An 18,000-nucleotide genomic window follows, 5' to 3' on the forward strand; every position below is an offset into this window, starting at 1 on the left:
ATGGACAAATTGGTATAGTAACTGAAATCATTTGCCCGCTATATTTACTTTTTATGTTGAAATATAGCAAGTTGTATGTTAGTTTACTTCTCCTTTTGCAATTTTATCTCTAAATAAGATTCCAAAGATGCATAAACAGAAAAAATAAGGGATGGTGTAACAGAATGTGTCAAATTTAAAATTAACATCAAGTTGTAAACTTTACTTTGACACTCATGCACGCATAAATTCTTCAATAGAAGATATTTTTCTTTGCCTTGGTGTTAAAAGTAAATATTTTTGAAGTTGTATTGGTTTAAAGATTTATTAAGGGAATGCAATACAATTTTAACCGTAACCATACAGTAAATCTGCTGACATTACTGAAGTGATGGACAATTTGTCCCACTGCCTTTCAAACTTATTAATATACTGGCAAAAGTCAGCAAGTAGCTTTCGAAAAAAGGACTCATTCTCTGTGGCTGCTTGTTCAGAACTTTTTGTATTGTGTCAATGTTAAATTGCAGTCAAATCACAATCCTGCCAAGGTTGTTATATACTTTGAAATGTTACTTTCAAATGTGGTAAAAAATTCGTGTCATACGGGTTTCATGTCAGAAATGACTGGCCTGTTTGAGCACTGTGCAGGTGCACAGTAATTATGCTTCTGAGATTAGGTTCCTGTGTCTCATGAACTTTTGGGTATTAAAATGTTATCAGACAATGACAAAGAACGCAAGTCTCGTTCACTGTGAACATGGCTACACCCATCTGTTGCATCTACATTTTGTATTCAAAATGGGTTTCTCTCATGTTTTCACGTTAACCATTTCCATCTGTCCCACTCAGTTTCACTGTCTTTAACATGTCACTTTTCCACTGTTCTTACTTGTCTTTCAGTGTCATGTCAGGTCTGTGTATTTGAGTATCCCCCTTGAGCATCACCTGTCATATTTTTAAATTTTCTTAAATATAATACAATAAAAATGTTGATTTGTTTGAGCTGATCTGTATAATCCCCATGTGTAGTATTATTACAGTATTACCTTAAGTAAATAAGTAAGGTTGATTACAGCACACACCCAGTGAAATGGTATACTGAGTTTATTAGAAACAGAAAGTGAGAAATAAAAACATGATTTACCTGGCTAAACAAGTCTCAGCATAGAATGTTAGTCACAAATTACAGCATCTGCTCTTGTAATATTTATATACAGAATATGAATAGTAAAAATATACATTTTAGTGAATTGAGATTACTGCTAACCTCTGAGGCCCTCACCATGAAAAGTGGTGTGAAATGGATGGACTGATTACTACTTCAAATAAGTGTTAACTTTACATTAAATGATATGGCTGAAAAGATTATGACAAACAGAATGAGCAATGGGCTAAAAAGAAGGTACAAAACATCTGGAAAATGACCTAATATTTTAGATAAACAAAAAACAGACTAAGAAATATTCAATACTTTTCTATGTTCAGATAAAACAAAAAAGAAACCATGTCTGAGACTGCTTCCTTTTAAGAGTATATTCATTAAATTGCTGATATACTGGCTTTACTAATTAAGGCCATTAACATCCCCCACTAGACTTACTGCCACTCATCGCTTCCCAAGCCCTTACGAAGAGAAATGTGTGGTCATCACCAACACAAACTACCATGGCATCTCACCTCTGCTCTTGTTTCCTCACACTTGAAGTAAATATTTTATTTTAACAAAAGGTGCTTATAATCACTCAACAAACACAACCCATGTTATCATAGCAGCCCATATATGAAGATTAAAATTATTAAAATGATGATGCTGGGGAGACAAATTTATTCAGTGTGGTCAGAATCAACCTGTATGTAAGCATATGTGTAAACATCTGTATTGTTAAAAATGTGGTACCAGTTTGTTTTGGTGGTACCTGTATGTATGTGTGCCATTACATGTGACAAATGATTACCCATTTCCAACAAATAAACTGTTGTAAGATCTGCTGAAAACTTTTTCAGTAAACTCAATCTGCCCACAGGGCTTCACAATATTTGCCATGACCAAACATGACAACTTGAACTCGAACCCAATGTGTGAGAAATCTTTTTTAATGGTGGTACAGGATTTACAGTTAAAATATTGGTAAATCCAAATCCACAACCCTGCATAGTAAATGCCTCTTCGGTTTACCCTAAAAACAAAGACACCGATGCCTTCACTGGGATTACTGACAGAACATTTCACCCCAGGAAAAGGTAAGTGAACAACAGTACAGGTGTATTCTCTGTAAGAGTCAAGGGGGAGAGGGTTAGCACACATAGCTCACTGGACAGCTGGGAGATACAGGTGTGGATGTCTACTCTGCCAGCTGAACACACAGACTGCAGCATATGGTAAGGCCTGGGATTTCTGCCTAACCATGTTTACCGCTGCGGATAGGCGAGCAGTCGTGACAAACAGGGAAAAAAAAAAAGAAGCTACAACCCTGAACGCTGTATCAGTTGGACTGAGAATTGAACTGAAACTCAAAAGACTGCCAAATTATGATTATGACTTAGCTTGGACTTCTTACACTAAGCAAATTTAAATTTCACCTAGATTAAATGACCCTCTGTTGCTTTTTTAGGTAGTTGTACAGCATGGTCTCTATTGCACTTGCTTATTTTTCATGTGCATTTGGTCTTTCTGTCTTTCCTAATACTCAGCATATCACCCAAAACAATGGTTCTGACATATTCAATTTTTAGTATGATTATTATGATTACTATATTTATATTATTGTATACTGGGGTGCTGAACCCTATTCAAACTAATTACATCTCTGTATTCACAAATAAATCACAGAAGAAAACACATTCATATTGCATAGCTTTATGGAAACTGCTTTACATAATCATTGCTGGTTTACATGAACTGCTTAAATTAAGTGATCTACCTGCCTATACTGATATGGTGACAGGTCTTATCACGTAAACTAGCTAACTTACTATTTACAGTTGGTTAACTCACAAAATACAATTTACATTAGACTCCTTGAGAATATCATAAAATCCTAGCCATCTTTCTAGGATATCAGCTAACGTGCTAAGTATCTTATCAAACATCATGATGAAAAACTGATTACACCTTTTTTGAACCTAGGTGACACATCATATGGTGATATCTTCAAACACAATGCATGAAAGTGCTTTTGATCCAGAAAACTTGAAAAGGCCATCGTCACAGGTATTAGAACATTTCTAGGGTATCCTGTGTGTATGACACAACATTTTGTCGCCACAAGTCCTTCTTTACAAACGTGGTGTCTGTGTGCATTTCACTCAATTAGAAAAAAAGAAACCCCAGACCAATGAGTCAGATCACCACTGGTTCTGCTTCAAACTGCATTCTGATCAACGCTGGTTGGAGTGTGAAAACTGCTGGAGAGAGAGAGCCATATGAGGAGACTATTGATTACTTGAGGAAAGCTAACCCCCCCCCCCACCCTCCCCCGCCTATAATTAGGGTTGTCGACACCCTCTTAATGCACTCTTCCCAGAAACCTGGAAGTCACCGCCACCCCGAGACAGTTGACTTTATAATCAGCTTATCATGCAGCCAGAGCCCAAGATGGTCTCTGTGATCTCTTTCTTTCCTTACGTTCATGAAAAATCTATAACTTCATGAAACTATGAAATATTTTAAAATGCACATCAACAATGCTGTAAAAACTATTAAGGTCTATGAAGTGTGAGATTTGGACTCACTTCACAAACCTCAAAGTCTGAGTTACCCAGGACTGGATGACGTCAACAAACTTTACTATTCAAGTTCACCATATTCTCATGGGCTCTCAAATACATCAACTCCTGTCTGACATATCAAGAGCATCAGTCATTTTACAATCAGTTAACATGCAGGCCTGTTCTATACAAACTTTTGTCAAATGTTCCATCTTCTGTCAAACTATTTGATTGATAGAAAATAGTCATGAATATTCATAAACAGCTGTATTTAAGGTAACAACAGTTTTAAGCAGACAGATGTCATACTGCTTAGCCAGACTTAATTTGGCCCATTAAACTCTATATGGGCATATTCATTTCGTTATCTAGTCAAAGGGTACCTTCATTTCTAGTAAGTGCACACAGTGTACAAAGTGTACCTGGCACTATCCATCTATCAATGTAATGGAGAAGGTATAAAGGGGACAATGTATGCTTATGCAATGGATATTAAAACCTGAGTTTAACCATGTTACAGTATTTTGCCACTTATTTTCAACATGTACAAAAAGACATTAAAGATATTTTTTTAACAGTTGATTAAAAAAAAAAAACTTGACAGTGTCTCTCCAGCTCAGCACACAGACAGACTTGTGTTCCCAGTATGCACTTATTCTGGAACTTACTGCTTTACTGTGTGCTCAGAAAAGTGCTCAGAAACGTCCTCAAAACAGCACTGACACGACCCACTCGTTGTACTTTTTGTATGATTGTTGGGTATCAAATTGTGTTACATGTGAGATGACTAATGTGTCTGCACTTCGGTAAATTGCAGTCCCTACTTTGCAATGTACGTTGCACTTCACTTTTGCACATGTCTCACAGCAAAATCTATTAAAACAGAAAATCACCAGAGAGGCATGAGCAAACAAAAGTGAATTTAAAACCTTTGTTAAAGTGAACTCATACAGGTAAACAGACACTACACAAACTGAAACTGTCATTTAAATGATCATTTCATGTAATGAAAATTAGGGCAAAGGTATACCCATTTGAGATGAAAGCAGGGCAACTGACAGGAAAAATTAGATGACACAATACCATTTGAGAGAGGTCACTGGTGGACAGAAAAAAAATGAACATGCCCCTACCCCCTCAAAAAGTACAGACCAATCCACCAACAGTACACTTGAAACATTAGCCATAGTTCCTGGAAGGGTCCCACAGTTAATTGCAGTGTCATGAGGGAAGGTCAGCCGAAAAATCCCTTGCTTGGTCCATCTGGCACCTGATTGTGATCTTGGGCCGGGATGGAGACTGGGCTGGGATCGGGGGAAACTGATCTGTGGGCCTTAACCGCAGTCAGCTGCCAGCCACGCAGCTGGCGAAGAGGGATCTGTGACAATTCCCCATTTCAACATCTAATCTGGCCTCTAATCCAATCAGCCAGGCTGTGCAGGCCAGAGGCGGGAGGAACAAGATGACGTGTCGGGGCTGAGATCAGGCTTAGTCACATCTCTGCTGCTCTGGAGCTCTTACATCTACGGCAGCAACCACGAGGGCAGCCGCGAACGCTGCAGCGACGGTGTCTCCACCAGCACCAGTGAGTGTAACCAGGACCTGGACAATAAGTGTTCCAGTAACCGTGTAAGGGATGTCTGCAGCAGCTGTGGTGAACTTCTGCAACTGTCACGCCGTTACAACTCCCTGCTCACACAGCTACTGCGAACGGGACTACAGCACTGACTATGCAGTGGTCCCCTAAAAACGTCTGAAATTGTTTTATCTGATTGAAATTCAAAACTCGGCAGAGTCAGTCCACAGAAATCGCACAGCATTGTACCATCAGAATACCATAACACTGCAGTGGTAGCTTTGCTTTGATCTGCTGTACTACAGTAATGGCTGCTGTGACTACGAGTCAACAACGACTACTGCAGCTACGAGGTAACAGCGAGGCACCAATGTGACTGTTGGTGTCACGGCTGCGACTGCACATTGGCATATTCCCAAGGCTCATGCCATCTATGCTGCCCAGGTCCCACATTAGACGCGTGACCATATTCTACAGGGAATCTCTGAGGAATCAGTTCAGCATGATCCCCGTGTACATGCTCTGCACCCGCCCCAAATGCGACAGCAGTTACAGCTGTGAGTGCAACAGTTTTAGCGGCGAGCTTCTGCCCCAGGCCAGCTTTGCGGTTACTTCATTTTGCATTACCTCCTTTGCATTAAATGTTTTTAACAGCCTTCAATTTCAAGCCTCACATTTCATCGCAATCTGCAGTGTACACTGCAAGCAAAGCCATTTACCAGAACTACACCAGTGTGAAAACAACTATTTCATTTGAAATCTGAAGAACATGGTAAAGAATGCCACTAAACAGTTTGTTTTGTTTGTTCTTTTTAGGGCACTTTTGTTTGTTCGTTCACTGGAATGCATGGAAACCTGGTGTGGCATATTTTTCAGGAATTTCTCAGTATTACTGAGGAAAAGACATAGCAAACTCTCAGTTTATGTGTGCTAAAGAGCATGGTAAGCTGTGTGAATATGAGAAGTGTGCAGATGTTATATGCATTCATTTTCACTGTGAGTATAATATGTGTAATTGTGAGATTTCACTCCTCACTTCTTCAGAGACTGAACAGCCATGCTTTCCATTCTCGTACACACCCACAAACACACACACACACACACACATGCACGCACAGCCCCTGGCTTTCCCTGCAAGCCAACACTGCTACAGAGATGAGTGTGACCCAGACACACAAATACAGTCAGCACTGGCAGCATTTTACTCATTTCCCAAATCACAAATATGTCTTTGGTAAAAACACCTATTCTACTATTGTTACATCATTACTATTTAAGAGATAATCTGTGGCTATTTCCTTGGATAAACTTATGTTTTTACATGTTATCCATTTTTGCAGCTGAATATTTACTAAAGTAATTCAGGTAAAGTTTTTTGCTCAAGTCTGCAAATACAGGGTCCCTGAGTTTTGAAACTGCAACATCTGAGTTACAAATCCAGCTACCTAATCACAGCGCAACCCCGCTTCCCCTTTTTGCTAAACAGATGCAGTTTCCTGGAAAATAAAAATAAAATGAAGGTCAAACAAATGAAGTTTTCTAAGATTTGTTGTAATAATAGACAGATAGTAGTAATAATCAGACAAAACTAACTAACTGATATGAGGAAAGTGTGTTATCAATAAATACTTTATGAAAGTAAAACTTGCGAAAGGCGATTGATCAGAGGGTTGTCGTTTCGAAACCAAGATAGGGCCCTGCTGCTGTGCCATTAATCCAGGTAGTTGTTAATGTGAATTGCTCAAGTAAATATCAAGGTGTGTAAAAAAACAATGTGCAAAATCTCAGTTATGAAAATCACATCACCCTAGATAAGGCCATCTGTAAAATACATAAATACAGAGAAAAGCAAAGATACTCAAATTCAAAATATAAGAGAAAAGTACAAACTGGGGTGATTACTTAGCTAGTACACAGCTAGCTGATATGAAGTAAAAAGTTTATTCATTTGGTCAAAAAAAAAACAATTTTTTAACTAAACAATATGTCAAGATTTAAATGAACTCCTAAAAATGTACTCGTAAAATCTACAGCTGCTGAACAGCAATTTTAATAACTTTTCTAAAGATATACAGGTATAATAACACTGAATTTATATTGAATGAGCTGCTCATAATGATAGCAGAATTTATCTTAAAATTAAGTTTAAAACTTGACAAATACATAAAAATACTGTTCTATTATTTAAATACTTTTGTCAAATGATGAAACATATCTTACGTAACTATTCGACAATGACAGCAAAAATGGCATAACAAATAATGTAGGGTGCATTCAATAGAAAGGCAGTAAATAAAAGTAACTACGCTCATTATCTTTCAACCGTTTACACAAATGTTACTGATGCAAACTAAGGGCAGTATTCATTTCTCCCTCTCAGTGAAATATTTTCTCCCTTAAGTCTACTGGAAGTGGTGATTAGTAACCAATTGTAGTATCCTCTAGGGGCACTGGTGGGGCTTCTCATTTAGTTACAGAACCATAGACCATGGTCTGCTGCTGTTTGTTGTGGTCTGAATTGTAGCAGTGTACCAATTTAGTATGTAGCAGCATTTTAGTACCCATGTGATCGTACTGTGCAAACATGACGCTCTCACTTCCTTGCAATATGAGCAACAAAGAAGTTTTTTGCAATTTTGTTAATTTGCTTTCACTGAAAACAACGAACCACTTTACACTCCCAAGTTATTCTGCCATAACAAGATGACAGAAATTCCCAGTTGATGATATTATTAATGTACGTTCCATTGCCAATGTCTTGCTACTAACAGTTATGTTTTATGGGCCAATAAAAGAAGCATATATTTCAAATGGAACAACACCTAGGTCTGCATGTCCAAAATTAAAAACATCAAAATGCTCATTATTATAGGGATTATAATTATCATTGTTGTTGATATTACTCAAAAAGGAGATGCAACTTAGACATTTTGCATATGCAAAAAACACGATATATCAATATGATTTGTCGATGATAAAGTGGTAATATGAAGGTTTAGAGAATGTAATGACATCTCCTTTATTTGGCCTGATGCCTTTGACACTACCTCGTTCTCAATCTCTTTGATAGAAGAGAGAGACAGGGAGAGAGAGAGAGATGAGTAAGACCATGATTTATGGCTGAATTAGTTAATGACTCTTCTGAGTATGTACAGTCTCCATGGAGACCGGGGAAGAGCATCGTCCTCACCTGAAGCTGTCCACTCCCTGACCAATCACCTGTCTCCAAGGCTCAGTGTGCTAGTGAACGGCACAGAGCGAACAGCTGCTTTCAAGGCACTGCAGGAGGAGGGGGAACAACAGCCTTCACTCTGCACAAACAGTCTGCTTCCTGTACTTACCAGCTCTAATGCTGTCATACAATGGACGTTAACACCACAGTTTAAAACACATATTCTTAAGAAAAACACCCCAAATTATATCCATTTCAATAGTATGTGTTTCATAAATATCAACCATTTACACATACCAACATTTAATTACAATGGAGTGTTCTCATGTAAGACTCATCACTGAGGCCTATCCATCCCTGTCTCACAGACCTTGTAATGACCTGACATAATATAATGTCTGAATGAAGGCATGAGGGTAGGGCAAAGATATGTGCCTGTATCAGAGATGACACCCTCAAGAGCGTGACATACTTGAGGCTTCTCTTAGTGGCAAAACAGACAACGATAATACATTTTACCACAGACGCTGATCACTGGGGAAAGTGGTAACTCTCGAGCCCTGAATGTACTTTTAAACACCAATCCTGCACACTCAATCCCAAGCAGGGCAAAAGATCATTCCCACATAGGGACAAAAATAACTTGCCTTATCTTTCAATTGCTGTCAACAGCACACAGCCTGTTAACTCCAGGTCCCGGGAACAGGGTATTTCGGTGTGTGTTCACAAATGCTGATCTCTCAGATGAACAGGGAGGCCAATCCAGTCAGAGCAGCTCATGTCTACTTTTAGGGTGACTCCACTCTCCAGCTGCCTTCCGACAGGCCGACAATGGCTGACTGATAACTTTCTCACTGTTTCAATTTTCACTGCTTGGATTAAGGATCCCCTGGCTGAATGAGGCACTGCACACTTGCAAACAAATATATTCTGATACTTGACTGTGCATCAGGAAATTTAACCGCTGGCATAAAAAGTAAAACCATCCAATGCACTAAAATTATTAAAATTTTAGAAACATTAATTTATTTGACATAATAGTTTTAATTGTATCATCGAGGAAAACTAGTAGAAGTGCACAAAAGGAGGAAAAAAGCCCAGCATGAAGCTATACCTTAGCCAGTACTCTGGACCCAATACATGTGCTCAGAAAACAAAACAACAAGGTTGCTGTTGCACTGTAGGTAGAAAAATACAGTTCTATCAGCCCGTGAACAGACATAAAACAAGGCCCGAGCTGCAGGATCTCCTGTCAGGCCTGCCATGTGCTGAGGAGTCAGCCGTGAGAGACAAGGTCTGCCGAGGTACTGACTGCGTTAAACAGTGGAGCTGGAAACTTTCAAAGAAAGTTCACCCTTGCTTTTAAACCTGGGTCAGCATTTGCGAAGGTCCATTTCTGCATAAGTGAGCACACAAACCCCAGTGCCTGTTCAAATAGTCTGCAGTCCTCTCTCAGGCAGCTCACGACAACAGCCCAGCAGCAGCGCTGTTTGATCTCCAATGTTTTCCTTAATCTGGGTTGTCAAGGTTCGCTTGTTGGAGGCTGTTTACTTTACTTCTCCTACAAAAAAGTGTTTTTTTCTCAGACAATGACTAATCCAAAGACCAAGGAAAGGGGAGTTCTGCCAGTGCAAGATGTTAAAGCCATAGTTGCCTTTTATTTTGCTGCAGGTTTTAAATCCAGGGCTGCCAGAGGAAGATTCAGCACAGTTCTTTGTTTATCTTTGAAGAAATAACTATTTAATGGTGAAGGTATGTTTCTGTTGCTTTCTTTCTACCCTAAAGCAGTTGAAAACATTTCCATTTTCTAACTGTACGCCAAAAACAGAGGAACAATAAAATTCATGGCACCTTGTGTGCTAATAAACAGAATTCACATTTTATGGGATGCAGTGTGTGCGTTTTTTTAACTATACAACTGTCTACATGAATAAACAATTGCAGGAATTACCCTATGAAATTTGTGGTTTAATATGGTTGTAATATGTGTTCCACCTCCTATTATATATGTAGCTCTTCACAACAACGATAATCAGAACTATGCAACTTTTTATTACTATTATTTCCGTCTCGTTTCTGGACTACCAGGTCAGACAGATAATACAATTTTCACATTAGAAAAATAACAAGGGACAACACTGTGAATTAAATATAGATAGGAACATTTGTATCTTGTGTCCATCAAATAATTTAACCTCAAAATGCTTGTCTTTGGTGGTGACAAACTATACCTCAATCAAATGTATAATTATACCTGATTTTCACAGATGTATGCCATATATATACAACGTATGTATTTTATTTTATTATTCCTTTATATTTCTACATTTTCTATTTCTATAGATACAAATGTTGGTAATTGTTTTAATTAGTATTTTCCGTGGCATTTCAAATCAGTCAAACTTACAGGAGAAATCCCGTAATATAAGAAGATAACTTCGCTGTAGTCTTCCAAAAAAAAAAAAAAAAAAAAAAAAAGCGAGCAACCTTCAAGTTCAGTTTTTCTTTAGAGGTGCATTTAGTCATTTAGCCCAGTTGTTTCAAAAGGAATCCAACATTATTAACTAAACAGTCACATGTTAAGACCGGTAAATTGTCTAAGAAATAAATGCACACAATTTAAAGATTTTTCAGATGAAGGCGTTGAGTGTACGTGTTGTGCAGAGCCAACTTCACAAACATGCGCGGAAGACAATGAGAGTTGTCTACTTTTCAAGTATGACACAGTCCCGTCGAGATGTATGAAAATGACTAAGAAAGTGAAAAAAAAATCCACAATACATCGGCCCGCGACAGTAGCCTAATGTGCACAGTTTTGTGACCAAGATTCACACCTAAGATGTGTATCAATAATGAGCTTAAATGCACCATTAAGAATCATTAACCCCGGTGACTTGACAAAAAGAAGTAGACTATATCCACGCTGTGATATTTTTCAAAAAGACGAAAGCTAACTGTCTACGAAAGAATAGAGCTACCTTGTTCAGAAACCGTATAAACAGTCCTGTCGCAACTCGACACTTCTTCATACACCCTTGCCGCCGTGTCTGAAAGATCGAACATTTACTGCTGTGCTTAAATATGTCCACGTTAAATGAATTTATTCTGTATGTATGAATGTATTCTTACTATTTGAAGAGACGGAAATGCGTTTTCAAGACGGATGCAATAGCTTTCACGAAGTTATATTGTATAAAAGCATAAATAGTATTAGCTATGCTTATAAGAGCCACTGTTGTTATTTGTTTGAATTAGCTACACAACTGTCCAACTTTTAACCTTATTAACACATACGGGTTAGATGCTGCCGTTAGTGACTTAGTGCGCCAACTAAAAAACTTTGTAGCGTGGAAGAGATGCAATGTTTGTGGTTTAAAACGTAACACGTGGGGAGAAAAGCCCCATGGTCCCTTGTTTCAGTCCAAAAGTAAATCACGGCACTTAAACTTCCATCCGTCGGATATACTCTTATAAAGTTCGACAGTTTCAGTGATGTTTGTCCCATGCATGCTTTTTCGTAAGTGTTAATTTCACTTCCTACTTGCCTAGGATTTTTTTCATGAGCATCAACTTGAGGTTTCACAATCAAGAGAAAATAGAGTGCAACAACTTGCTAACTTCCAAAAAGTAGGAGACCCGATATCTGTTGTCGTGCCATCGTTGACCCATACAAATAAACCATCGCCCCTTTTACTCATCGGACAAGATATTCAGCAGCCATCCTTGCCTCATGTTAAATTTTTGTTGTTTGTTTATTTCGCCATTTAAACAATAACCACAAAACAGAGGGAAAACAAAGGCAAACTCCATGTGCATGCGCTAAAACAGCAGGAGAATCATTATCACAAAAGCGACCAACATAAGACTATCAACTTACCGAATGCGAAAATGGTTGATCAACGTAGAAGACAAATTTCGCTGCTTGAAATATTCAACTACACATGCGATCTTGTATACCAAGAAAGCATGCAACAACCACACTGTAAATACTAACAATATTACTCCGCTTAGGGGACTAACTTTAACTGCAACAAGGAATCTCTGCAGGATAGGCTACACGAAAAGCACCGTTTCAGAGAGAGAATCTACAGTTTCACACCACCTTCTGTCTCGAATATGAAGGCGAGCTCCTTGTGGTGTTATTACAATTTAATGCGCCTTGAAAGAAAAGGGGAATCGCGGATTTGGATTGTTGTTATTTTTTGATGTTCCAGGTCCGTGACGTCATATCCACCTGCTGGGTAAACAACATTCATTGCAGATCTTCTTTGAATATCTAGAAGGAAAAAAGTAGACGGGTAATTAAACTGACAACAGTCTTTAGGCGCAAGACGCGGTCATTGATGCGTTTGTTTGAGGGGAAAGGGTCGACATTTGAGAAAAGCGATTGTTACAAAGTGAAAGTGTCTGTAAGCTAGCTTGCTAGCTAATTACAATCGAAGCGAAAGGAGCTTTCGTTCCCTTTTTTCTGCACTTTGTCCAATGAAAGGAGGCAAGTTCGGGAGGTGAAAGTTCAATAGAAGGACAAACCCATGTGCAAGGAAGTAGAAGAAAGTGCCAGCCTTGAGTGTGGAATGCCATTTATTTTGTCGCCGTTTTATGGAAACTACCATCTAGAGCCCCACGGTTTAGAAACCAAATATTCTTGTTGTTGCTTTTTCCTATGCATTGCTGCAAACATAAAGGATCGTATGCAAGCAGAAAATACCCGACTTTCGCCTCTTTACGTCGTGGGCGCAGTCACCACCGTACCGGGGCGTTAGAATGTAACATTTCAAGTTTCCTGTTGCTGATATCCTTGGGGTAATGTTGTAACAATTTGACTACTCTTAATGGTATTCATCAAACATAGTAAAACACAGTGTTTAAAAAAGCGTGTCATGAAATTAATAAGCATCAAGGTACATCTAGATTCAAGATCCATGATTGATGTTTATTTCGCTTATTAACTTGTTTCCCCTTAAAGTAATAGGCCCACTATCACCTGCAAAACTGCCATCTTTCTAGAACAAGATTATACCACTTTATGTCGACGAAGGAGAATACACTTTGTAGGTGTGAAGTCATTATGGCAGTAATTACAAATTCAACCATTTCCCCCTAAAGAGGAGAATGATAGCTGGTCGGTTCAGTAGTCCGATTAACACTCGTCGAAAGCAACATTAATCTAAAGCTGAAGTAAAATATTTTAAGTCTTACCGTCCTTGATCAAGGTCTGAAAAGCACAGTTCATTTAATTATAAACGACGGTAAATATATCATGGCCACATCAGAGAGAGAGAGAGCTCCAGCCGGTTCTTCAGCTTGTTCGCGTAAAGGAAAATGTTATTAGTTGGTTATTGAGCGCCACCCTCTGACAGAAACTAAGAGGCAACTATTTAATGAAAGGATAGGCCTATATGCAGAGGGCTGGGATCTGCAAGATCTAAAGGAAATTTATTGTACAAACTAGACTTTAATGGAGCAGTCCTGTCAGTTTTCACTGCAATTTTCATTCATGTCCACATGCTGTTACACGAGACGTCTAGCAAGAATGTGAAAAATCAAGTTCTCTAAACATAATTCACAACTTTACTTTTTTGTGAACTTGCAATCGGCATTTACATTTTTATTGTTAAAAGGACATTACGTGCAGTGCTTTAGGCTATGTCACCAGAGGTGCTACATATGTGCATTTTGAGGTTTTGGCTCAAGTTCAAATTATAATCGATGTGTTCAAATTTTACTATACCTTGCAAGTGTAACTATATATTAGAAGCAAGTCAAGTTTATACAGAAAAAAAAATACTTTCAAAAGGAGTCTGATTGTGGAGCAGAAAATGTGAAGACATGGTTCATTTTAACATGTAATTTACTTCAGTTACTGGTGTTAATCACTGGCAGTATTAATATAATGACAACAGGACACACCACACTGTGCATGCTCAGCTGCACAAAACCTCAATATGTTCTCTGGATTTCACAGAAAGCATGGCAGATTTGCATGTATCTTCCTTTATAGACATGTGCAAACATTGCCTGAGCTTGTCCATTGTCTGTGCCTTCCTTGCCTACTAACATCCTACAATAAACCTCTCCCTGTCTCTACATAAATCCACTGATTAGTGGCATTTCTCTTGATCAGAAATTATATTTGCACTCAGCAAAAAGACTGGCAGTAATTTAAATAATTTGAGAAAAAGTAAAATTCTCTTTAATTGCAAGACCTATAAGACAATATTTCCACACTGTACAGGTACCTATGAGACATCGGGTTCTGTCCCATATTCTCATCATAAAACCTTAAAGATGAAATCTATGCTGTGCAGCTTGAAGCTAGCAAATCTATCGGAGAATCACATTAATAACAGCATTGCCCCCAGCTCAGGTGGTCTGAAGACAACTTCAAGAAATGCAAGCAGGTTTGTTTTGAAGTATTACTATGAAAGGCTTACTATGAAAGATTCTAGGCCTCTGCCTTCAGTGTGGTTGGTAATATAAAATAATTATAACTTCAGATTTGTAGGTGTATGACAGTAAATTATTTAATGGAGGAAAAACTACAATTTATGTTGTAGATCAGAAGGTTTGGATGTGTGTGGAGGATGCAAAATCTACAGTAGGACAGAATACATAATATGATCTGATATCAATAGAGAGATGATTAGACAGATTAGAAAGATATTAGCTGATACAATTATACATTTGAACAATGAAAAGTTATAATTACACAGGAGAGAAATTCAGCCACATACCACAATGAAAAAACATACTACATATCCTGGCAACAGTCTTTTTTTTATAATGACTTGGAGATCATATTAACAAATATAATCATAAAAGTAAAAATAAAAAAATCTCTCTTACAGCTTAGTCCCCCTCATGTGACACTAATTCCAAACACTGATCTATTAAAGACAATTAAATATAATTACAAAGTCAACCAGTTAATAGTCAACTGACTTATCGGTAGTTGTATGGGGCTAGTCATCTCAACGGGGTCTGACACAAATATGTTTTTGTCTGCATTGTTTTTGACATCTTGTAGGTGTGACATTACAGATGCTCTGTGGATTAGGCCATGGTTTGATAAAGTAAGCTTTCTTTTAAAATAAATTAATTGAGGATTACTATCGGTTATGTAACACCCTCTCCATATGCACTCATGCACACAACAAAGTAATTAGCTGTCTGTTAATTAGGTAATTAAGCAAATGAAAAGAATCTACTCTCTAATTCCAAAGGGATGCCTTTCAAATGATATTCTCCCCTGCTGCTGTGGGATAAGTGAGCTATGGAGGAACAATAGAACTAGATTGCTGTGTTCTCATAAATTAAGAGCAGAATTCACCAGCGAGTGCATCCACTGAAATCACCGGTGAAATGAAGACGTAGTACAACAGAATCATATAATCAGCAAAGAAAGGGGGTCAAATGAAATTTCCTATAAATTACGGTATACAAATGCATGTACTAATAAAATGCTTCATATTTAACATAAGTTGTGATGTCAGAAATCATTTGCAACAAAGATATTCTCTGATCAGTTTAGCTGAGGACATCCTATTTGTACTGAAACTGTTTCATGCTGATGTCCCTTTAAATGATTACATTCTCCATGGTGTGAGATTTTAGAGTAACACTGTTCCACAATAAAGTAAAGCATTAATCAAGGTAAATCACTTATCTACAATCTTATCAATTGACCCAGAGGAACAGATGGCTGTTCATGTCATGCAAAGAAAGGCTTTAACGAACATATCCTAATCATCATCATCATGGCTATTATGATATGTAGCAAACACAATTATCCAGTGTGATATACAATGCATAGCAATACATTGTATCAAAAAAAATGTTGAATTAAATATTCCATTTTAACTGAAATGAGATGCAACATATCAGACATGAACAACTGACAAACAAGAAACTGAAAACAATTGTGGTTAAAAACAATACCCAAAGCAACTTACATAGGTTACAGTTCCTTACAATGTTATCCATTTATACAGCTGGATATTTACTGAGGGAAGTACAGGTTAAGTACCTTGCCCAAGGGTACAGCAGCAGTGTCCCAACGGGGATCGAACCAGCAACCTTTCGGTTAAGAGTCCTGCTCCTTAACCACTATGCTACACTGCCACCCCATATAACAATATAAAGAATTTTTCCAGGCATGTTTAAGGGACAAAGATGAAGGGACAAAAGGTAAGAAGAGACTTCCTTGTCCTTACGTTTGGAGAGGGGAGAGTTGTGGTCTGAAGAACTGCACTTTAGCAAGAGAGGAGGCCCTGCACCTTATTACCACACTGCAGCCCATCTCATAGCTCTCAGGCACTCTGCAAATTGTTATGCACCTGCAAGTTGCTTGGATTATGTCAGCAGAGTAGCACCTATCCTTCAACTGGAGCCCACTTCACCACGGTGCACTGGGTGACTTGCAGTGCAAGCAATTGTGTGTGAATGTATCTGAAGAGGTGGTCATGACGAGACAAGCCTAACGTGCAACTTGCAATTCCTAACAGGATTGCATAAAACAGCAAAAGCAGTAAAAAAAAAAAAACAACACAATGTTAGGGAGGGGCATGTATAAATTTGCATGAAAGCTGTATCCAAAGTGAAGAATCCAGTGTTTGTAGCAAAATGAAGGGGAAGGTAGAGGAAGTGATAGAAGTGACATATTCAAAAGAGGGGGGATGAAGGAGCAGGAAGACACAGAAGGTGAGACTTAGAGAAGTTTCAGATGGAGGACATGTATGAGATCTACACGATCTATGAGATGGACTGGAAGCCTAGAAGAAACCTGAGGATCAGTAGAGAAAAAAAAATCATGTATTGACAGAATAGACATGATGGGAAAGGCCTTGGGAAGCAGTGACAGGCCCCAGAGTACAGGAGTTGACCAGATGCACAGACACATTGCATTAACAGAGAGCACTGAACTCAAGATCAAAGACCATCAAGAGTAAAAAAACAGAGAAAAATGACAGAGGGCAGCTCATTCAATGGTTTTCAGGAGATGACATACAGAGACAATTCTGGAAATTTCAGTGATCAAGTAGACTTATTTTCAACTGAAAGCAAAATGGGACATAAGAAAAATAATGGATGCATTAGTACAGGAAGTTAGTACATTAGTACGTGGATGAAAAAAATGGCATGATTACATGGAAAAGGACTCATATGATGCTTGTGCAGGATGCTGGCAAGTGGCAGGTCTACTGAACCAAGAATAGACACAGAGTCAGAGAAAGAACCAAATGCAGTACATGAGTCAGTCAGATTCAGGAAAAGTTGTGAGAGGACACATATTACTAATATAAGTACTACAGGTTTTATTGGAGGAAAGGAGACAGACAGCAGACAGCAAGTACTAGGGAAGAGGCAGACGACTGAGAGTAAAAGAGAAAGCAGAGAAAAAAAACTGCATGTCATGTTAGTTGCAGCAGCATAATCAACTGAAGATATGATACAGTGGAGATCAGCATTGAAGAGAGACTGATAAGAGGAGGAGTGATAAGCTACTGAAGCAGATTGCCTTGAATCTTGATTCTTGCAGACTGCCTTAAAGCAGACTGCTGTCAAT

At 38.3% G+C, this 18,000-nt stretch overlaps 1 protein-coding gene across 2 annotated transcripts in view; it reads right to left on the reverse strand.

Moving 5' to 3' along the window:
- Positions 1–12,383, reverse strand: part of foxp1b (forkhead box P1b) — a 166,014-nt gene extending 153,631 nt beyond the window's left edge. For both annotated transcript variants that reach the window (XM_036530883.1, XM_036530881.1), the window contains exon 1: positions 12,313–12,383. The gene's annotated coding sequence lies outside the window, so the exon portion shown is untranslated. The remainder of the gene's footprint in view (positions 1–12,312) is intronic.
- Between the last annotated feature and the right edge of the window lie 5,617 nt (positions 12,384–18,000).

The sequence above is a fragment of the Megalops cyprinoides genome, chromosome 6 (assembly GCF_013368585.1).
Source record: "Megalops cyprinoides isolate fMegCyp1 chromosome 6, fMegCyp1.pri, whole genome shotgun sequence".
Lineage (NCBI taxonomy): Eukaryota > Metazoa > Chordata > Actinopteri > Elopiformes > Megalopidae > Megalops > Megalops cyprinoides.